The 12,842-nt window shown below is 54.0% G+C and overlaps 1 pseudogene; it reads left to right on the top strand.

Annotated features, from left to right (window-relative positions):
- Positions 1 to 4,333: 4,333 nt before the first annotated feature.
- On the top strand, positions 4,334 to 9,214 carry LOC137328108 (maestro heat-like repeat-containing protein family member 1 pseudogene; annotated as a pseudogene).
- The last annotated feature ends 3,628 nt before the right edge of the window (positions 9,215 to 12,842 follow it).

Raw genomic sequence — 12,842 nt, forward strand, 5'->3', positions numbered from 1 at the left:
TGGGGGAGCCGGGAGAGGAAAATGGACTCACGGTGGGGGGGGGGGGGAGACGGGAGAGGAAAATGGACACGTGGTGCGGGGGGGGGGGAGACGGGAGAGGAAAATGGACACGTGGTGGGGGGGGGGGGGGGAGAGACGGGAGAGGAAAATGGACACGTGGTGGGGGGGGGGGGGGGGGAGAGACGGGAGAGGAAAATGGACACGTGGTGGGGGGGGGGGGGGGGAGAGACGGGAGAGGAAAATGGACACGTGGTGGGGGGGGGGGGGGGGGGAGAGACGGGAGAGGAAAATGGACACACGGTGGGGGGTGGGGGGGGGAGACGGGAGAGGAAAATGGACACGTGGGGGGGGGTGGGGGGGAGACGGGAGAGGAAAATGGACACGTGGTGGGGGGGGGGAAGACGGGAGAGGAAAATGGACACGTGGTGGGGGGGGGGGAGACGGGAGAGGAAAATGGACACACGGTGGGGGGAGACAGGAGAGGAAAATGGACACACGGGGGGGGGAGACAGGAGAGGAAAATGGACACACGGGGGGGGAGACAGGAGGAAAATGGACACACGGGGGGGGAGACAGGAGAGGAAAATGGACACACGGTGGGGGGGGGGGGAGACGGGAGAGGAAAATGGACTCACGGTGGTGGGGGGGGAGACGGGAGAGGAAAATGGACACACGGTGGTGGGGGGGGGGGAGCCGGGAGAGGAAAATGGACTCACGGTGGGGGGGGGGGGGAGACGGGAGAGGAAAATGGACTCACGGTGGGGGGGGGGGGGGGGGGTGGGGGGGGGGGGGGGAGACGGGAGAGGAAAATGGACACGTGGTGGGGGGGGGGGGGGGGGAGAGACGGGAGAGGAAAATGGACACGTGGGGGGGGGTGGGGGGGAGACGGGAGAGGAAAATGGACACGTGGTGGGGGGGGGGGGGGGAGAGACGGGAGAGGAAAATGGACACACGGTGGGGGGTGGGGGGGGGGAGACGGGAGAGGAAAATGGACACACGGTGGGGGGTGGGGGGGGGAGACGGGAGAGGAAAATGGACACGTGGTGGGGGGGGGGGAGACGGGAGAGGAAAATGGACTCACGGTGGGGGGGGGGAGACGGGAGAGGAAAATGGACTCACGGTGGGGGGGGGGGGAGACGGGAGAGGAAAATGGACTCACGGTGGGGGGGGGGGGGGAGACGGGAGAGGAAAATGGACTCACGGTGGGGGGGGGGGGGGAGACGGGAGAGGAAAATGGACACGTGGTGGGGGGGGGGAAGACGGGAGAGGAAAATGGACTCACGGTGGGGGGGGGGAGACGGGAGAGGAAAATGGACTCACGGTGGGGGGGGGGGGGAGACGGGAGAGGAAAATGGACTCACGGTGGGGGGGGGGGGGAGACGGGAGAGGAAAATGGACTCACGGTGGGGGGGGGGGAGACGGGAGAGGAAAATGGACTCACGGTGGGGGGGGGGGGAGACGGGAGAGGAAAATGGACACACGGGGGGGGGGAGACAGGAGAGGAAAATGGACTCACGGTGGGGGGGGGGGGGAGACGGGAGAGGAAAATGGACTCACGGTGGGGGGGGGGGAGACGGGAGAGGAAAATGGACTCACGGTGGGGGGGGGGGGGAGACGGGAGAGGAAAATGGACTCACGGTGGGGGGGGGGAGACGGGAGAGGAAAATGGACACACGGGGGGGGGGAGACAGGAGAGGAAAATGGACACACGGGGGGGGAGACAGGAGAGGAAAATGGACACACGGGGGGGGAGACGGGAGAGGAAAATGGACACACGGTGGGGGGGGGGGAGCCGGGAGAGGAAAATGGACTCACGGTGGTGGGGGGGGGAGACGGGAGAGGAAAATGGACTCACGGTGGGGGGGGGGGGGGGGAGACGGGAGAGGAAAATGGACACGTGGTGGGGGGGGGGGAGACGGGAGAGGAAAATGGACACACGGGGGGGGGGAGACAGGAGAGGAAAATGGACACACGGGGGGGGAGACGGGAGAGGAAAATGGACACACGGGGGGGGGAGACGGGAGAGGAAAATGGACACACGGTGGGGGGGGGGGGAGCCGGGAGAGGAAAATGGACTCACGGTGGTGGGGGGGGAGACGGGAGAGGAAAATGGACTCACGGTGGGGGGGGGGGGGGGGAGACGGGAGAGGAAAATGGACACGTGGTGGGGGGGGGGAGACGGGAGAGGAAAATGGACACACGGGGGGGGGGAGACAGGAGAGGAAAATGGACACACGGGGGGGGAGACAGGAGAGGAAAATGGACACACGGGGGGGGAGACAGGAGAGGAAAATGGACACACGGTGGGGGGGGGGAGACGGGAGAGGAAAATGGACTCACGGTGGTGGGGGGGGAGACGGGAGAGGAAAATGGACACACGGGGGGGGGAGACAGGAGAGGAAAATGGACACACGATGGGGGGGGGGAGACGGGAGAGGAAAATGGACTCACGGGGGGGGGAGACAGGAGAGGAAAATGGACACACGGGGGGGGAGACAGGAGAGGAAAATGGACTCACGGTGGGGGGGGGGGGGAGCCGGGAGAGGAAAATGGACTCACGGTGGGGGGGGGGGGGGGAGCCGGGAGAGGAAAATGGACTCATGGTGGGGGGGGGGGGAGACGGGAGAGGAAAATGGACACACGGGGGGGGGAGACGGGAGAGGAAAATGGACACACGGTGGGGGGGGGGGAGCCGGGAGAGGAAAATGGACTCACGGTGGTGGGGGGGGGGAGACGGGAGAGGAAAATGGACTCACGGTGGTGGGGGGGGGAGACGGGAGAGGAAAATGGACACGCGGTGGGGGGGGGGGGGGGTGGGGGGGGGGGGGGAGACGGGAGAGGAAAATGGACACGCGGTGGGGGGGGGGGGGGGTGGGGGGGGGGGGGGGAGACGGGAGAGGAAAATGGACACACGGTGGGGGGGGGGGAGCCGGGAGAGGAAAATGGACTCACGGTGGGGGGGGGGGGGAGACGGGAGAGGAAAATGGACTCACGGTGGTGGGGGGGGGAGACGGGAGAGGAAAATGGACTCACGGTGGTGGGGGGGGGAGACGGGAGAGGAAAATGGACACGCGGTGGGGGGGGGGGGGGTGGGGGGGGGGGGGAGACGGGAGAGGAAAATGGACACGCGGTGGGGGGGGGGGGGGGGTGGGGGGGGGGGGGAGACGGGAGAGGAAAATGGACACACGGTGGGGGGGGGGGGGGAGACAGATGTTCGCTCTGATGTCACAGCAAGTTCCTCGTGACATCATGAAGCAGCTCTGATCCCTCCAGAGTGAACTTTCAGTCAGCGCAGGATTACAAACACTGGGAGTGATGTGTTTATTCTGTGTACAACTCCCGAGTTAGAAACTCATCCTTCCTATTCAAATACAAATAGCATCTGACCCATCCTATATTACCTGAGACTATCGGTCCAGACTGAAGGCCCCATATCACCAGGGGCTGGAAATGGTGCATTTACATTCTAACCTCTGAAAGGTCACGTGGGGTCACATCTTTTATTTAAATGTATTTAAATTTGATTTTGAATCTATTTTGGGGGTTTCTTTTACTAGAAATGTCCCTCCTACAATCTATTTCTCCATATTTTGCCACAAGCACTTTGAAATCCTGCGATACTGTGGGGTCTATATGAGCAACAAACATCTGTCCAATCCAACATGGCTGCCCAGGGCTGCAGCTGTTGCCTTGTCAGTATGGTCTGTATCTCTGGTCTGTGCCTTAACCCCCACCCACCTTAAACTGTCACAATCAGCTGGCAGGACTTATATGGGCACACGACCCAGGGCCCACATCACAACTCAGGGGTTATGTCATGTCACTTGACTTCACAATGAAAGCCATAACAACCCAGAGACAGGAGGGGTGGACAAAATGCAGCAAATTGGCACAAACTCTGCATTTGTATCTGAGAGAGCTTAAAAACAAGTGCGTTCACCAAATCCATCCAAATCTGGGACGATCAGTGGACAGGGGATTGGAAACGCTGTGTAAAAGAACCGTGTGAATCATAGGAGAGAAAGAACAGTGGAGAGGAAAGAGACAGTCACCCAATGGGAGATTTCATTTCAGACTGAGTGAGTGAACAAATACAGTCTTTAATCGATAATTAGACACACAAAGTATTTGGTTAAAAAGTTCCTTCAAATTGAAGAGCCGTAGTTCAAGCCGGAGAGCAAAGATCAGGCCCAACTGCTTAGAGTATATTGGACAGCTTGGGGTTTGAATTCTGAAAGGACACGTCCTTTAGTGAGAGGGCACTAGTAATCTCTGTAATACTGAACTGAGCAATTTTAGCCTTCCAGTCTCAGGCTGTGGAATGACTGCTAAAATGTACAGCAGCGTGGAATCATTCTCAGTTGCCCTGGTGAAGATGACAGCAGAGGAAGACGACAGTTGTCAGCAGAAAATATCAAACACCCTCCATACACTGGGGTGTCACCACCCAGAAATAGTGTTAATGACCTGCCATGATTATCTGTCCCACCACACCACGCTGACAGCTCCACAGGGGGTTGTAGTATTGGAGAGCATGACGAAGATTATCAAGGACTCCCTTGATCAAATTAGCCAAGCACTAGCGCAGAAAGTTATCTCTTTGGCTAAATTGTGGATGACGACATTAACAGGAGCACAAGCTGACAGCCAGGAAGCTGCGAGCAATCTCCTGGTTGCCATGAGCTTTAGGTTTATTAATGAAGTTGTCCAGTTGATGACGGAGAATTTCAAACAAGGGCACCTTCCGCATGTGCACATGGTGAAGACCTTGACCAAAATGTCAACGGAAAATGTGTACGGCATGGTGCCTTTTCTCAAGTCCATCTTGGGGATCATGATTCCAGTTCTCATTAGAGTTAAAGAGGCTGAGCTGAAGGCTGTATTCGCCTCGGCAATGGGTAGTTTTAGCAAGAGCATCTTGATCTATCTGGGAAATGCAGAGAAAGCCTCAGACCCTACAGTGACTAAAAAGTCTTTCTCCACCGAGATCAACATTGTCTATAATCTGTTGTTCAAGGTGTGGCTGGAGAAGGAGCCCTCCAAGTTGAGCGCTCCAACAGTGGAAGCTCTAGGCTATATCAGCTCCCTGCTGCCCAAGGACAGACTAGAGGAAGAGCTGCCCAAGTTAATTCTAGGAATCTTGTCTCTCTACAAGAAACAAGTGGGGCATTTTTCCATCACAGAGTGTCTGTTCCGGGTACTGGATGTTGCCACAGAGATGAGGTGTCTCGGGCTGAAAACACAGATGGACAATCTGCTTAACAATCTCCACCAGCAGATTTGTCTTTCTGTGGACTTTAATAACCATCTTGCCGTGAAGAACCACACTGAGATCCTTCGCTGTTTCACAGTTCTGGCCCCGGCTTACGCAGATTCATTAGTCGACTTCCTCTTATCCAAGTTAGAGAACGCTGACCAACAAATGAGAGTAGGAGCACTCAGTGTACTGAGACACCTCATCAGCTCAGCCGCCCCACACTTAGAGAGGAAGAAGGCTCAGATTGTGGATGCCATTAAACCAGTACTTCTAGACAAGAGCAGCAATCAGGAGAAGAAGCTAATTGCCCAGGTAATATGTGCCATGGCCCAGCAAGGTTACCTTAAGCCAGAGGGAGGAAAGGTAATGGTGGAATTCCTCATCCGACAGTGTGCTGCACCCATTGATTTAAGGACAACGGTACCGTCAAATCATCAGCCAGATCAGGTTACAGATGAAGACGTAGTTACAGTATGTGAAACAGTGATGTTTATGATCACAAATACAGTGAAGATGGAAGATATTCTCTGGCCATTCTTACTGGAGTGTGTCACTATGACCCAGTACACCAAGGCTTTAACAACCATCTGCAATTGTTTAGCACATCTTGGGAAAAAGAAATGGCAAGCCGGTAGTGAAAGGTTTTTCCTTACTTACAATGAAGATGCCAATCTCCCTAAAGCCCAGGCACTGCTGGCCCGACTCCTCATCGTGTCTTGTTGCCCATATCAGGGAGGAAGCCGAGGAGCTGCTGCACTGAGGCTAATGCAAGTCCTGAGCTTCAATATCCACCCAGCAACAGTGAGTGGGTGGGAAGAGGAGCTTCCCTCATTAGTTGACCATTTACTGGAGAATTCAGAGGAGTCTCTGCCCCAACAAGAATGGGAAGAGAAACTGTTGCTGCTCTTATCCAGAACTCTGAACACCATTGACGACGAGGAATGGACGAGTCAGCTGAGTGATGAAATGTGTAAACAGATCGACACCGACCATCGTTCCCCACAAGAGAAGGGCTTTCTCTATAAATCTCTTGGGACAGTGCTCTGTCAGGTCCCCAGCAAGAACATAAAGGAGGAGCTTCACCAAATGCTACTGAGTGTGCAGCACAATGAGAGTGCGGAGAGAGAGGGAGCAGCTGTTGCCATTGGTTTCTGCGCCATGACCCACTTTGATGATACCCTCAGTAGCCTGGAAGAGTTTGCTAATTCCAATAGCTTTAAGAATACTAAAAACTACTTCAATATTCTTAGGGACAAGCCTGATGTGGATCTGGATAAAGCTAAGAGCACGCTGGTTCTGTGCTATGGGAACATGGCACTCTACGCACCTGAGGAACTAGTGCTCCCCAGAATCGAGACCCACATTCTGCCAGCTGTGGTGAGCCAATTCGTTACCAGTGGGCAGGGAATAAAGGCTAAATCCAGGGATCCCACACTAAAGCTCAGCCTAATAAAGACCGTGACTCTGATAGCCTCATCCCTACGTTCAAATCACCAGAGAGTTTCCTTCAACTTTAGCAGAAACAGGGAGTTGCTGACATACATGCAGGACCTTATTGAGGCCGAGTCACCACAGCTGCTGCAGAGCCCTGTTCGACAGTTAGCCATGAACGCCTGCAAGTATCTCGTCCAACTACACACTGAATCAAACCAAGCTGACACATCGCAATTGATTCAAACTTGTCTGACCAGTACTTTCAGCTTGGTACCTCCAGAACTGGACAAGGACAAAGACACAAATAGTAACATCAAAGGGACCCCAACACTTTATTCCCAAACCATGACTGCCCTGCAAGAGCTTCTGAAACAAATATTACTTCAGGATCTGTCTCCGGAAGGTCTTCAGGCCATATTCAATCAGGTAGAAGAGTGGATCGTGTCAATGAAGGACTATGAACGAGAGAGGGCCTTGGACACTACCTTCGAGCTGCTGAAATGTTACTTGGAGACACTCCATGTTAATGATGTATTGCCTCTAAATAACATGGGGGCTGTGATTGGACGACTGTTGCCGCGCTGTGCAGACCCATCACTTCCCATTGGGCAGATGGCCCTGGACAGTTTGTACATAATCCTGTCCATTCAGTTATCATATGAAGGCACCAATCTGGATCAGCACAAGGAGCTGTTAGAGGTTCTGAAAGCAGTCAGAGAACAGTTAGTTAACCCCGACAGTTCAGTCCTTTATCAAACTTGCTGTCAGGTCACAGAGGTCATTTCCAAGTGTTTGCCCCATGACCAGCTGGGCAACTTGCTCTTTGTGGTCTTCAAAGGACTGGCAGACCATCAGCCCAGCTGTTCCAGTGCAGCCGCTATCCTCATGAGAACCATCATTAAAAGACGTGGCAATGAGCTTCGGGACCAGGTGGAGGAGATACTTGACGTGCTGAGGCTTCAATTGCAGTTGGTTCCTTACGAGCAGGTGAAACTTTCGGTCCTACGTAGCATTGCCATTCTAACCTCTCACAACACATCTACAGTTGTGTTCTGTCTCCTCACTTACCCCGTTCCTTTGGACAAGTACGTCAGTGATATATGGAGATCACTGGCAGAGGAGACAGAATGTGCCATGAGTACAATGAGGGAGCTGCTGGACACACTGAACAAACAGTTACCATTAGGGGAATGCAGAACCAGCTCCATCAGTGAGAACCCAACTCAATATTCCACTCTCAGATCCCTGGCGGCTGTGTGTGCTCTGTATGAGATGATAACCACGCCCGAGTCGAGAGAGGCTGCAATCAAATTATTCCCCCAGTTATTCAGCACCCTGCTGGTCCATCACAGCTCCTCCGTCGATGTTCGTCTGCCCAAGGCTTTTGTTCCTCATCGTGAACCGAAGCAGAGAGAATTCTCAGCTGAGCCTCAAACATCGAGCAGCAGAGATGTGTGTGTGAACTGTGTGCAGACACTAAAGGATCTGCTGGGCCGGACAGGGAATCAACTCGTGGTAAATTTCATGGTGGAAAATGGAGGCTGGGACCAGATGATGGACCTGCGCAAGTCCCACAGGGGGGTTATTCTGCTGGCCAAAGCAATGGTCCGATATGCGAGCATTAGTCTGACTGGGATTGTAGTACAGCTCGCAGCTCTCATCCTTACTGTACAAGAGTGTCAGAAAGTCACCGTGGCTGCATTCTTTGGAGAGCTTTTAAAATCTCCACTGGCTTCACAGCAGCAGCTCACAGACACTCTAATGAGCAGACTGCTTCGGTGTCTGCTCTGCACTTCTCCAGTTGTCCAGTTTATCTGTGTCAGGGGCCTGGGCAACGTTACAACTGGAGCTCCTCAAAGCATCGAAAAATATTCTCGCCCAGTGCTGTGTGCAATGACTGGTCTGATGGCGACCGGGGAGAACGATAACGAGGTGCTAATGTTTGAGGTGCTGTTTTGTCTCTCAAAACACTTAAACCAGTTGAGGGCAAATACCATCAGACCCTTTGTACTGAAAATAGTCACTGGGATTCAACCATTCTTTGAGGCCAAGTGTAGTAAAGTGCAGGCTGAAGCGTTCAGCGTGTTGGGAAGTTTAGCCAAGTGCGGAACCAAAGATCCCAAGTCCTACTTCTGCCAACAGATCCATTCCAACCTGGTTCGCTTGTTGTTACACCTGGATTTAAACAGCAAGGACGTCTCGAGGTCTTGTAACTCAACACTGTGTTTGATCGCCCCCCTGATTGGCTCAGCCAAAGCATCCTCGATAATTGAGAAGAATTTAGGGGAGGCCACGCTCAACTACACCGAGTTCCTGAGGGACATTTCAAAACAACTGATTCAAGATTTCCCCGACAGGATCCACTCATACGTCATGGACTGTGAGTCCTTCTTCAATAACTCACAGGAGCAGATCCGAGCAAACGCAGTCACCCTATCAGCGTTCTTTTTCCAATGTCCAGAAGAATGTTCCCGACCTGCCCAGAGAGTCACCTGGTGGAGCAAATATAAATTCTACAGCTGAGGTGGATCATCAGACCGCAGCCAACACAGACACTGATCATCAGACCGCAGCCAACACAGACACTGATCATCAGACCGCAGCCAACACAGACACTGATCATCAGACCGCAGCCAACACAGACACTGATCATCAGACCGCAGCCAACACAGACACTGATCATCAGACCGCAGCCAACACAGACACTGATCATCAGACCGCAGCCAACACAGACACTGATCATCAGACCGCAGCCAACACAGGCTCTGATCATCCTCAACCTCCTCCTCTTCAACACAGACTCTGATCATCCTCCACCTCCTCCTCTTCAACACAGACCCTGATCATCCTCCACCTCCTCCTCTTCAACACAGACCCTGATCATCCTCCACCTCCTCCTCTTCAACACAGAACCTGATCCTCCTCCACCTCCTCCTCTTCAACACAGACTCTGATCATCCTCAACCTCCTCCTCTTCAACACAGACCCTGATCATCCTCCACCTCCTCCTCTTCAACACAGACCCTGATCCTCCTCCACCTCCTCCTCTTCAACACAGAACCTGATCCTCCTCCACCTCCTCCTCTTCAACACAGACTCTGATCATCCTCAACCTCCTCCTCTTCAACACAGACCCTGATCATCCTCCACCTCCTCCTCTTCAACACAGACCCTGATCATCCTCCACCTCCTCCTCTTCAACACAGACCCTGATCCTCCTCCACCTCCTCCTCTTCAACACAGGCCCTGATCATCCTCCACCTCCTCCTCTTCAACACAGACCCTGATCATCCTCCACCTCCTCCTCTTCAACACAGACGCAGATCATCCTCCACCTCCTCCTCTTCAACACAGACCCTGATCCTCCTCCTCCTCCTCCTCTTCAACACAGACCCTGATCATCCTCCACCTCCTCCTCTTCAACACAGACCCTGATCCTCCTCCACCTCCTCCTCTTCAACACAGACCCTGATCATCCTCCACCTCCTCCTCCTCTTCAACACAGGCCCTGATCCTCCTCCACCTCCTCCTCTTCAACACAGGCCCTGATCATCCTCCACCTCCTCCTCTTCAACACAGGCCCTGATCATCCTCCACCTCCTCCTCTTCAACACAGACCCTGATCCTCCTCCACCTCCTCCTCTTCAACACAGACCCTGATCATCCTCCACCTCCTCCTCTTCAACACAGACCCTGATCATCCTCCACCTCCTCCTCTTCAACACAGTCCCTGATCCTCCTCCACCTCCTCCTCTTCAACACAGACCCTGATCATCCTCCACCTCCTCCTCTTCAACACAGACCCTGATCATCCTCCACCTCCTCCTCTTCAACACAGACCCTGATCATCCTCCACCTCCTCCTCTTCAACACAGACCCTGATCCTCCTCCACCTCCTCCTCTTCAACACAGACCCTGATCCTCCTCCACCTCCTCCTCTTCAACACAGACCCTGATCCTCCTCCACCTCCTCCTCTTCAACACAGTCCCTGATCATCCTCCACCTCCTCCTCTTCAACACAGACTCTGATCATCCTCCACCTCCTCCTCTTCAACACAGACCGTGATCATCCTCCACCTCCTCCTCTTCAACACAGACCCTGATCATCCTCCACCTCCTCCTCTTCAACACAGACTCTGATCATCCTCCACCTCCTCCTCTTCAACACAGACCCTGATCATCCTCCACCTCCTCCTCTTCAACACAGACCCTGATCCTCCTCCACCTCCTCCTCTTCAACACAGTCCCTGATCATCCTCCACCTCCTCCTCTTCAACACAGACCCTGATCATCCTCCACCTCCTCCTCTTCAACACAGACCCTGATCATCCTCCACCTCCTCCTCTTCAACACAGACCCTGATCATCCACCTCCTCCTCTTCAACACAGACCCTGATCCTCCTCCACCTCCTCCTCTTCAACACAGACCCTGATCCTCCTCCACCTCCTCCTCTTCAACACAGACCCTGATCCTCCTCCACCTCCTCCTCTTCAACACAGACCCTGATCCTCCTCCACCTCCTCCTCTTCAACACAGACCCTGATCATCCTCCACCTCCTCCTCTTCAACACATGTAAGGAATCTTACAACACCAGGTTATAGTCCAACAGTTTTATTTGAAAATCACAAGCTTTTGGACGCTTTCTCCTTCGTCAGGAGTGTGTGGGATTCCTTGAAATTTACCGCACATATAGACAGAGAACAATGCCTGGTGATCACAGATGATCTTTCCAACTGCCCGTTATCAAGGCCATCAAAGGAATTGAATAGTGTTCAGACAGAGAGACATTAGATACAAGACAACTGAATATACAAACGGCCAGAACCAAAGACAGAGAGAGAGAGGGAGGGAGAGAAACATCCGAAAGGAAGAGAAAGAGAGAGAAAGACCAGTTGTATTAAAAACAGATAACTATTTTATCGCTGGTGGGATTACGTGCAGCGTGACATGAACCCACGATCCCGGTTGAGGCCGTCCTCATGGGTGCGGAACTTGGCTCTCAATTTCTGAGACCCTGATCATCCTCCACCTCCTCCTCTTCAACACAGGCCCTGATCATCCTCCACCTCCTCCTCTTCAACACAGACCCTGATCATCCTCCACCTCCTCCTCTTCAACACAGACCCTGATCCTCCTCCACCTCCTCCTCTTCAACACAGGCCCTGATCATCCTCCACCTCCTCCTCTTCAACACAGGCTCTGATCATCCTCCACCTCCTCCTCTTCAACACAGACCCTGATCATCCTCCACCTCCTCCTCTTCAACACAGACCCTGATCCTCCTCCACCTCCTCCTCTTCAACACAGACCCTGATCATCCTCCACCTCCTCCTCTTCAACACAGACCCTGATCATCCTCCACCTCCTCCTCTTCAACACAGACCCTGATCCTCCTCCACCTCCTCCTCTTCAACACAGACCCTGATCATCCTCCACCTCCTCCTCTTCAACACAGACCCTGATCATCCTCCACCTCCTCCTCTTCAACACAGACCCTGATCCTCCTCCACCTCCTCCTCTTCAACACAGACCCTGATCATCCTCCACCTCCTCCTCTTCAACACAGACCCTGATCATCCTCCACCTCCTCCTCTTCAACACAGACCCTGATCCTCCTCCACCTCCTCCTCTTCAACACAGACCCTGATCCTCCTCCACCTCCTCATCTTCAACACAGACCCTGATCATCCTCCACCTCCTCCTCTTCAACACAGACCCTGATCATCCTCCACCTCCTCCTCTTCAACACAGACCCTGATCATCCTCCACCTCCTCCTCTTCAACACAGACCCTGATCCTCCTCCACCTCCTCCTCTTCAACACAGACCCTGATCATCCTCCACCTCCTCCTCTTCAACACAGGCCCTGATCATCCTCTACCTCCTCCTCTTCAACACAGGCCCTGATCCTCCTCCACCTCCTCCTCTTCAACACAGACCCTGATCCTCCTCCACCTCCTCCTCTTCAACACAGACCCTGATCCTCCTCCACCTCCTCATCTTCAACACAGACCCTGATCATCCTCCACCTCCTCCTCTTCAACACAGACCCTGATCCTCCTCCACCTCCTCCTCTTCAACACAGACCCTGATCATCCTCCACCTCCTCCTCTTCAACACAGACCCTGATCCTCCTCCACCTCCTCCTC

Source organism: Heptranchias perlo, chromosome 12 (assembly GCF_035084215.1).
Source record: "Heptranchias perlo isolate sHepPer1 chromosome 12, sHepPer1.hap1, whole genome shotgun sequence".
Taxonomy (NCBI): Eukaryota; Metazoa; Chordata; class Chondrichthyes; order Hexanchiformes; family Hexanchidae; genus Heptranchias; species Heptranchias perlo.